A 9028-nucleotide genomic window follows, 5' to 3' on the forward strand; every position below is an offset into this window, starting at 1 on the left:
GGAGACACTCAGGCCCCCAGGGGCTGAACAGATGGAGACAGGAGATGTGTTTGAAGGCTGCTGAGAGCTTCCCATCCACCAGGATCCAGATCTCGAAAAGGTGCCGAGACAAGTTAAATAGTCCAAATGCAGAAAAAGCACATTTTCTGCCTTTAATATTTTAGATCATGTTTGCAAATGAGTTCTAATAATATACAAACTTACCTTTATTTTAAAAAAAAAGAAAGAAAAGAAACTAACACCCACAGCAATCTATTCTTCCAGGAGACAATTAGGCAGAGACAAATCTAAAAGGGTATTTTTTCCCTCCTGGAGGCCCAGCACAGAACTCACCAGGGACAAATAACCTGTCGTAAGCCTGAATCAACTGCTGGTAATCACCACCTTATTCAGTATCACAAATTGCAGGGCCCATGAAGCAGCCTGATAAGTCAAACTTGAATGTATTCACAAATCAAGCCTTACACTTTTCCCAGAGGACATATGTGTTTGGTAAAAACATCCTTATTGCTTGTTTCTAAAACAGAGCTGGCTGGAGCTGTTGAAATGGAAATAGATTTTCAGCAAAAATATATTTCTTGATTACTCAGAAAAAGAATTCTCCACCCTTTCCCACTATCATCTCTGTTCTCCACATGATGGGCCTTGTTGAACCTTACAAGGTTTTCAAGCTGTGTTTCCTTTCCACGGAAATCCAAACGGCTCATAGACTGGGGATGGGGGATGGGGCGTGGGGGACTGAGCGGGGATGGCTGGGGCTTCCCTGTCTCTTCCTCCCTCTTTCCCTCTCTCTCTCCCTCCTAATAAGCCCTCTGCCTCCTTTGTAACCTGTTTTATGTACTAAACTTACCTGTGTAAGATTGCCTTTGCGGAACCACTGGCTTCACCGATACATTCTTTCTCCAGCAGGTGAGATGCTAAGAAAGTCAACATGAGGGTGTGTAATTCCCTTGGTTGTCAGCACCCTGCAGACCTGGGAAGTGGCCTTGGTTCTGCAGCTGGAGATTCTGGTCTGATGTCCATGGTCTGGTCATCGTGGTGCTTCCCCCTCCCCAGTGACTTCTTGGTATCCAGAGAGGGAAAGTGTGATTTTAAATGGGAACCAGCAACACACAGAGGCCTAAGAGGCCTTTCAGAATTCTTTATCTCCTCTTCTTCCTTTTTCTCCTCATCTTTATTATCGTTATGAAGATACATGCTCGTAGAAAAATTAATAAAACACAGAAAAGTAGGAAAAAGACCCTAAAAAAGCCTTCATCATCCATTGAGTAGACAGAGGAAGGAATAGTTTCATCTTAAAAATTTTAAAATGCATTTAAAGTTAGCTTAGATCACATAGTATGATCATACAGCACAACTCTGTACTCTGATTTTTTCACAGGACTTCTTCAATGCAGCATTTTTACTGACTGTATAATACCCCATAGCAGCACTGGACCAAGATTTCCATACAAGTGAGGGTCTGCAGGAGTTTTCTTTTCTATGCAAATTGCTTAAAACATTTCCTAACCTTGCTCTGAGGAGGGAACTCACTCCTCTCTCTCTCTCTCTGGCACGAATTGAGTGCTTCATTTTGCACACAGCCCAGGCTCGCGATGCTGGAGAAGTCAGCCACAAAGAAGGTCGGCTAAGAAAGGATTGATTATAAATTCTGACACAAAGACTATTCACGTGAAGCATGGTGAGTGCAAGGCCAAGGTCTGTGACCCAGAAAAGTGCTCTCGACTTCTCCTCAGTTACTGATGCTGGAGCACTTCAGCTTCTGGGCAATAAATCACTTCCCTGGAGCAGTTTCAGGAGGGCTGACTGCCCTCTCATCTCATTAGTTATATGTGTGCTTCAGGCTCTTGAAGCCTTTCCCAAACCTTTTATTATTCTCACCAAAGGACCCAGAAAAAGGTCCCCTCCTCTCCTTGCCCCACCAGAAGCCACACTCTAACATACAGCACTATAGAAGGTAATGCCCCGAAGGGAATGACTGAGATATTTGCTGGATGTCTCTGCACGAGGCATTGTGCCAAGGAATTATGCTTGTGAGGTTTCACTTAATCCTCATGGGCACCTTATAAAGCAGGAATAATTCTCCCCACTTTGCAAATGAGGAAAGTGACACTCAGAGAGCGCTTGAATTACTTGCTTAAGGTCCCAGAGAGGAAGGGCAGAACTGGGACTAAAACCCGTCTCCCTCCCTTAACCCTCCCTGTCCTGCACTGCAGCGTCTTGGCCATGATCAGCTGCATGACTTCTTTGCTGTGGCTGGTCAGGGATCTCTTTCTCCACCCTCACCACCATTCTGTCTTCGTAAAAGCAGGAAGGACTTCTATCTGCCTGCCCCTGTCCGGGGGAGCCAGCAACACCTCCTCCCAGGTCTCCTTAGCACCAAAGGCAGAGGTGTACCCTTGGCCCCCTGAAAAGACTTCACAGTCTCCCCAGAGCCTGACGGTGTTCAGAGAAATGGAGCAGAAAGCGCTCTCTGGGTAGGGCGTTTCTATTTTGTTTCATTTCACAAACACAATGAAAAAAAAATCCTGCTAATAGGACTGCCGATTCAGCAGGCCTAGGCAAGCAATTCCAAGTAAATATAAAGCATCCTGGCACACCTTGAGATTGATGACAAGTCAGGAGCAGTGAACGGCAACCAGAAATTAATCAGGAGGGTTGCCTTTTATGAAAGGGAGGGGTAGGGAGAGAGAGCAGACACGAGGGCGCAGCCATCATGACCAATTCCTGTTGATTTTGTGCCTCTTTCTCTTGGGGCCCCCATGCTCCCAGAGCAGAGGAAGCAGCCAAGTGGTTTTCTGGGCTGCCCGAGTGCTTGCAACTCTGACCAAACCCCACCCCTTCTTCCAAGGGGGGTATCACTGGCTGTCAAGGAAGGGCTTCCTCTGCTCCAGGCTGATAAACCTTCTGTGGTCCTGAGTCCTGCCCTCCAAGGCTCGCTGGGAAGGCACAGTGTCTTTTGGGCCAAAACAGCCCTCCATTCTAATACTGGCCTGGCACCAGCTGCTCTAACTTGGTGCTGACCGACCATGGCTAGTTTCCTAACTGCTGTCCGCTATCTCCTGGGTTGGGCTGATCTTGGGTGGACCTTCTACACGTCACCCTTTTCTGGTCTTCTTACCAACCCCCTTCTCCAGGCAGCCGGCTATGGTAAGGGCGCTGGGATGAGAGCGGGCTAGCGTCTGCTGCGGGTGGCAAAGAAACACGGGCCGGGCTCCTCTTTGCGCATGTGTGGCTCACAGGCCCCCTCATCTTTCTGGTGACACTTACCTCACCTGGAAAGTGATCTGTGCTTGCTCAGTTCTTAGAGAGTGTAGTCTAAATGTGTCGAATGACATTCAGGGCCTTGAGGAGCTTACCCTTGACCTCACACCCTATGCTCTGGTCAAAAATGTTCCAGAATGCCCATGCTCATACACCCTCTCTTTGCTCTTTCCCTATGCCTTTACTTGGCTACTCTCTCCTCCTTCCTTAAGTCCTGGCTCCAGCATCACCTCCTCCCTGGTTCTCAGGAGGCCTTAATCCTTCTGTGTGTAATCCCATCCTGTCTGCCCTATAAATGCAGGTAAATGTCACCCACTTACTGCTATATACTTCTAAACCCAGCTCAGGGCTATCTGCACCCAACAGAGGTGTCTTAGGCATGACTTCATCAAACATAGGCACATTTAAGGGGTGGGAAGCATCGGATCCATTTCTAAACCCTGAAATCCTGCTATAGAGGCACCAGACTCTTTCAGTTTTCCTTTGAGATTCAGAAATTCTTCCTGAGCCTGAGAGCCACCATTAGAAACATTAAATTTCTTGCATTTATTTTCATTTTGAGATTCAGCAGTAACTGCTAGGAGCGCTGATCCCTGTTGATGGGAAGCCCTGCCTGCTTTCTTGGTTTTCACTGTCTCTTTCCCACCGAGCAAAGGGCAGAGCACCACTGTGGTGTTGGAGCCTTTTCCACGTTTGACTCCCAAATCCATGGAAATCTGTGTTTGCAGGAGGCCCTGGGTTCCCCTTGGAGAGGGGATACCCACACTGCTGTAGGAAGAGATGGGTGGGGCACATCCAAGTAGTGCAATAAGGCCTCGGAGGCTTCAGGCTCACAGGGATGGCAGTCTGGTGGACCGAGAGCTAGAAGACCTGGACTCTGCCCAGTGCTGTGTCTGCAGGACACTTGTTTCTTCCTGCTGGTCACAATGCAACAGAGTTTCACCCACTTCAACCAAGTTTATTCTCCAGGCCCCTTAGGCTCTCTGGGTACCTGGGTTTCTGGTTCTACGAGATACAGCAGAGGGATGCTCACATTTGGGAAGGATGTTGGGACTATAGAGAAACTGACATCCAGAAACCACAGATGGGTGGGAGTTGGCAGGGACTTGAGAGGTCAGTCAGCCCACTTCTGTCTTACCACTTAAGAATGCAGAAAGTTAGAGGGTTTTGTTTTGTTTTAATTAATGAAGGCTGTGACCCTTTGAGTACTATGACAGTAATTGAAGAGGCAGCATGGCAGTCAAAATTATCAGGCACCAAAACTGTAGTAGGTACAGATAGGGTGAAGGCCCAGACAATTGCCCTTTCCCTGGAGGAGGCGCAGATACACAGAGACAGGACCGAGTCTGGGCTATGTGGCCCCATGCTCGCGTCACACCCATGCAGTCGGTTAGTTCAGTGCTGGGCACCCGACTCAAACCGGACCAGAGTTCTTTCCTGGGAATTTAAAAAATTAGAACCATTTGGAGGCGGAGTGGGGGAGGACATTGGAATATGAGACAGAAGATGTGAATGAGCATTTTTGCAACTACATGGAGAAAACTGGGCTGTAGGGAGAATTAACTCAATAGGCAGGAGAAAGGTGGTGCCGGAGTTTCTGGTTTCAGTTGTTCTGTGGCCCAGCTGCAGCTCTCTCCTTCCTGTGGCTGGACGAGACACCTTTTTGTCTGAGCTACTTTGGTTTGCATTTCTGTCAGTTGCAATCCAAAGTGTCCTGACTCACAGAAACAAACCTGTATCAAGTTTTTGACATGCTGAGAGATATCTGTCCTTAAAACCCCCACCTGGATCTTAAGAAAGGCCATAGCATCTGAAGGAGAAGTGGTTGCGAGAGAGTTCAGCAAATTGGAAGTGTCTGTATCTAAATAACATTAGGCTCCAAGAAAGAGCTTTCAGAACCAAGCAAATAAAGTGTAACTTTTGGTGTCCTCTACCTTTCTGTTCTCAAAGCCTCCTCATTGCTCCTCTGATCTGCTTCCTTCATCCAACTTTGACATGTGTGTGCTAAGGCAGAAGGACCACTGGACTGGGAGCCCTGATTCTGTCCCTTTCTGTCACTGGATGCCAGGTAAACCATTTAATCTCTCTGAATGTTTGTTTCCTCATCTATAAAATGGGGATAATTAATACCTAACTTACAAGTTTATTGTAAGGCCCAAATGAGAGTGAAGTTCCAAAGTCAAGTGCTGTGACTATCTTGTGAAACAGATAACAGGCCATGTGGTCTGACAATTCTTCCGTCATTCGATTCAGTTGTACTGCTGAATGGCCCCCACACACCAGTTCTGTTTTGAGAGCTGGAGATCCTGTAATGAGGACAGGTGGGGATGTGCCTATGCAGCTGATGTCCTCGTGGGGACAGCAGAAAACGAACAAGTCAACCAAGAAATGAGCAAATAGGAAAATTTTGAGTAAAGAGAAGTGCCATGAAGGAAACAAAATGGGATGCAGAGTTAGTGAGTGAGGTCTTGAAGAGAGCAGGGCAGGCTCTTTGAAACTGGGCCAGTCCTAGACAATCTGGAGCATGTGGCTACCATGACAATAAGCCTGTCTTGTCAGGTCAAACACCCAGCATGCAGTGATGGGCCTATGACCAATGAAGGATGTGGATAAATGGCTGGAGAACTCCTCATGTACATTGCCTACCCAATTTTGGACTCTGGAACCGAAAGAACTGATATCAGACTCAACTTAAAAAAAAAAAAAAGTACATTAACTGAACAATGGCTTGAGTAAGGAAAAATGCCCACCCTACACTCACATTTCCTTTGCTTCCTTCCTTTGGCATTTCTTTGCTATGAATCGTATCCTGAAACTCCCATTCTAAATGTTGGGAAGAAGGTACTAGAGACTCAGATGTTGAGCCAGGCACATTATGTCATTTAATCCTTATAGGACTGAACTTGGTGAGGTTTTCTGACTCACCCCAGGTCACAATGCTAGTTACAAACCCATCACTCCTACCTTTCAGTTCTGGGTTGCTCGCTCAGCCACGTGGCTCCTGAGCTTTATTCTTTGTCCACAAATGACAGCAAGCAGTGCACAGCATGCTTTAAACAAAGTCGTTTTACTGGGCTCTTTTGCATCCATTATCAGTTGATCTGCACATCAGCTCTGCAAGGAGGTGTCACGGACATTTTTATTAGGACTTGTCAGCATCCCTTGTCCTCTTTCTCAGCTTTGCTCCCCTCTTTTCAAGGAATTGCACCTTCCTCATTCCAATGAACTGGGCCCAGGGCCATGGCAATAGGTCCTGCCCTGCGCCAAAAAACCAACCAACTAACCAACCAACCAACCAACACATCAACCAAACAGGCCGGTTGTGGAAGCTCACTCCTCTGGCTGCAGTGACTGGCCCAAGGATGTACTTGTGACCCAAGCTGGGCTAATCAGAGTTGTTCTTGGGGATTTTTATACTTTGAGCTGGAAGAATGAGCCTTTTCCTCTTAAGTAATAATTGTGTGTATGTGAGCCCAGAGCTAAGGGTAGCTGTGTTCCAGCGGGTTTGGGGAATGAAGACAGAGGCTGAGGAGAGACAGAGAATCCTAAGTGTTGGAGGCCCTTGTTTTGATTCCTCCTGCCCTTCCTCTTTTTTGTCTAAGTCAATTTGAGTTAACTTTCCAGTTCACACATTCAAAGAGCTCTTACTGAGAGGTCAGCAGGAGCTGTTTCTGGGGCAGTGGTAGAGGCTGCATACAGGTTGTTTTTAGAGGCCATATAAGGAAAATGCCCCTGTGGGTGGTATGCAAAAAAGTGTCTGTCTCCATATGATGCAAATGATAGAAAACTCTAATTTAAATTGGTTTAAGCAATAATGTAGATTTAATAGCTAACATAATTTAGAAGTCTAGAGAAATCCTGCTTTTAGGTGATGCCTGATCAGGGCTCTAATGATGCCCCTAAAGTCATTTCTTTACCTCTCTAATCTGCCTTCCTTGAGGGTCACAGAATGACTTCCAAAAGCCTCAGGCTTCAAGCTTCCCCTAAAGGAGCAACATGACTCAGTTTTAGACCTTCCAAAAAAGAGGGGTATTTTTTACCATAGATTCTGCAGAAGTGCTGAGATTTACTCTTTCTTGATAGCTAAGGCTGCATCAGATGCCCATCCTTGAATCAGCCGCTAGCCTGGGAAGGAGGGTATGTTGCAGGGAGTGTGGAAGCACCCCCACCCCCCCGCCGTTTCTATCTAGTTTCCACGGCAGAGAATAGAGGAGGGAGAATTCGTTAAAGGAAAACTGAACAGAGTTGGGGAGAGAAGCAGGGAAAGGATGTGATGGATACAGCAGCACATGTCCACAGCAACACTTACTGCTCAGGCCACACTGTGTTTCCAGGCTTAGGCTGCGATTGGCTGAGATGCTGGGGCAGCCAAGCTTGCATAGAGACAAGATGCACTGAAGGTTTTGAAAACAGCTGCAAGGAAAACACACTTTGAGTTGATCTGCAGCATCTGGTGCCCACTTTGCCAAGGGATGTCACGTGTCCTAGGTGGTTGTCTGGGGACCTAGCAGATGTGTGACTCAGCCTTCCTCCTAGTCCCCAGATCCTCATGTGGCAGAGCAGGGTTCTTAAACTTAGCTCTCTAACACTCCCAACTCTACTGCCCATGGAGGTCAAAGCCATGTCGTCTCTCCTGCTCTGCTATCCTTCCGCACTTCACCTCCCTGGGCTGGGCACTAGGTAGCTGTGCAGAGTCCGATCTGTTCTCAGCAGAGGGCAGGCCCCCTGGGGACAGGAATGGGGGGCATGCTTACGAACCCCTCAGGCTAACAACTAGGGCTCCATCAGTGTCTGCTGAATCAAAATCTTCAGGGCTCAGGCTAAATTTTTTGAGTCTTAAATTCTGGCCAGCTGAAGTCTCCTGACTGTGCGGTGATTAGGAAGATACAGCTTGAAAATATCATTCAGGTCTTTCACTTTTGGAAATCTGACCTTTCCAAATGCCTGAACAGCTGTTCCTTTTGCATTATGTATAACAGGGAATAATTAGAGGCAACCTCAGTGTCCACTGGTAGGGTTCCTCTCTGATGGGACGCTCGGTTGCACTTCTTAAAACATGAGTTATTATTATATCTTTTCTCATGGACAGATGTCCAGGATATGTGTTCGAGTGACACAAGAAATTACAGAACAGTATGCAGGACAAAACCCACCCCGCTAAATGCACAAAAACCACTGACAGGCTACTCTCCAAACTACGAACAGTGATTCCATTTGAAGAATGGGATTGGAGCAGGGCATTTTCAATTTTTACTTCATTTCTGTATTGTTTCTTGTCTCTGACAGTGCGCATGAACTATTTTGTAATTTAAAAAATTTAAATAAATATTAAAATAATACTAAAATACCCCAAATAGCAAGTGTTGGCTAGGATGTGGGAAAAAGGGAACCCTCGTAAACCATTGGTGGGGGCATAAATTGGTGCAGCCACTGGGGAAAAGAGTATGGAGGTTCCCCAAAGTCAACAAACCTTTGGCCAGGCTCACCAAGAAGACAAGAGAGAGGACACAAATAAGGAATGAAAATGGAGAAATTACAGCCAACACCACAGAAATATAAAAAACCACAAGGGAAATACTATGAACAACTATATGGCAACAAATTGGACAACCTAGAAGAAATGGACAAGTTTCTAGAAACATACAGTCCACCAAAACTGAATCAAGAAGAAATAGACAATTTGAACAGACCAATCACTAGAAATGAAATAGAATCAGCAATAAAAAACCTCCCTGCAAACAAAAGTTCAGAACCAGTGGCTTCA

General features: G+C 46.4%; 1 long non-coding RNA gene across 1 annotated transcript; it reads right to left on the reverse strand.

Annotated features, from left to right (window-relative positions):
* Nucleotides 1-757: 757 nt before the first annotated feature.
* LOC135321873 (uncharacterized) lies at nt 758-7671 on the reverse strand. Its single transcript, XR_010382058.1, has 3 exons — nt 7574-7671; nt 6229-6378; nt 758-1062 (listed from the first exon to the last, which is right to left on the reverse strand). It is a non-coding gene; the product is annotated as an uncharacterized LOC135321873 (long non-coding RNA).
* Between the last annotated feature and the right edge of the window lie 1357 nt (nt 7672-9028).

The sequence above is a fragment of the Camelus dromedarius genome, chromosome 8 (genome assembly GCF_036321535.1).
Source record: "Camelus dromedarius isolate mCamDro1 chromosome 8, mCamDro1.pat, whole genome shotgun sequence".
NCBI lineage: Eukaryota > Metazoa > Chordata > Mammalia > Artiodactyla > Camelidae > Camelus > Camelus dromedarius.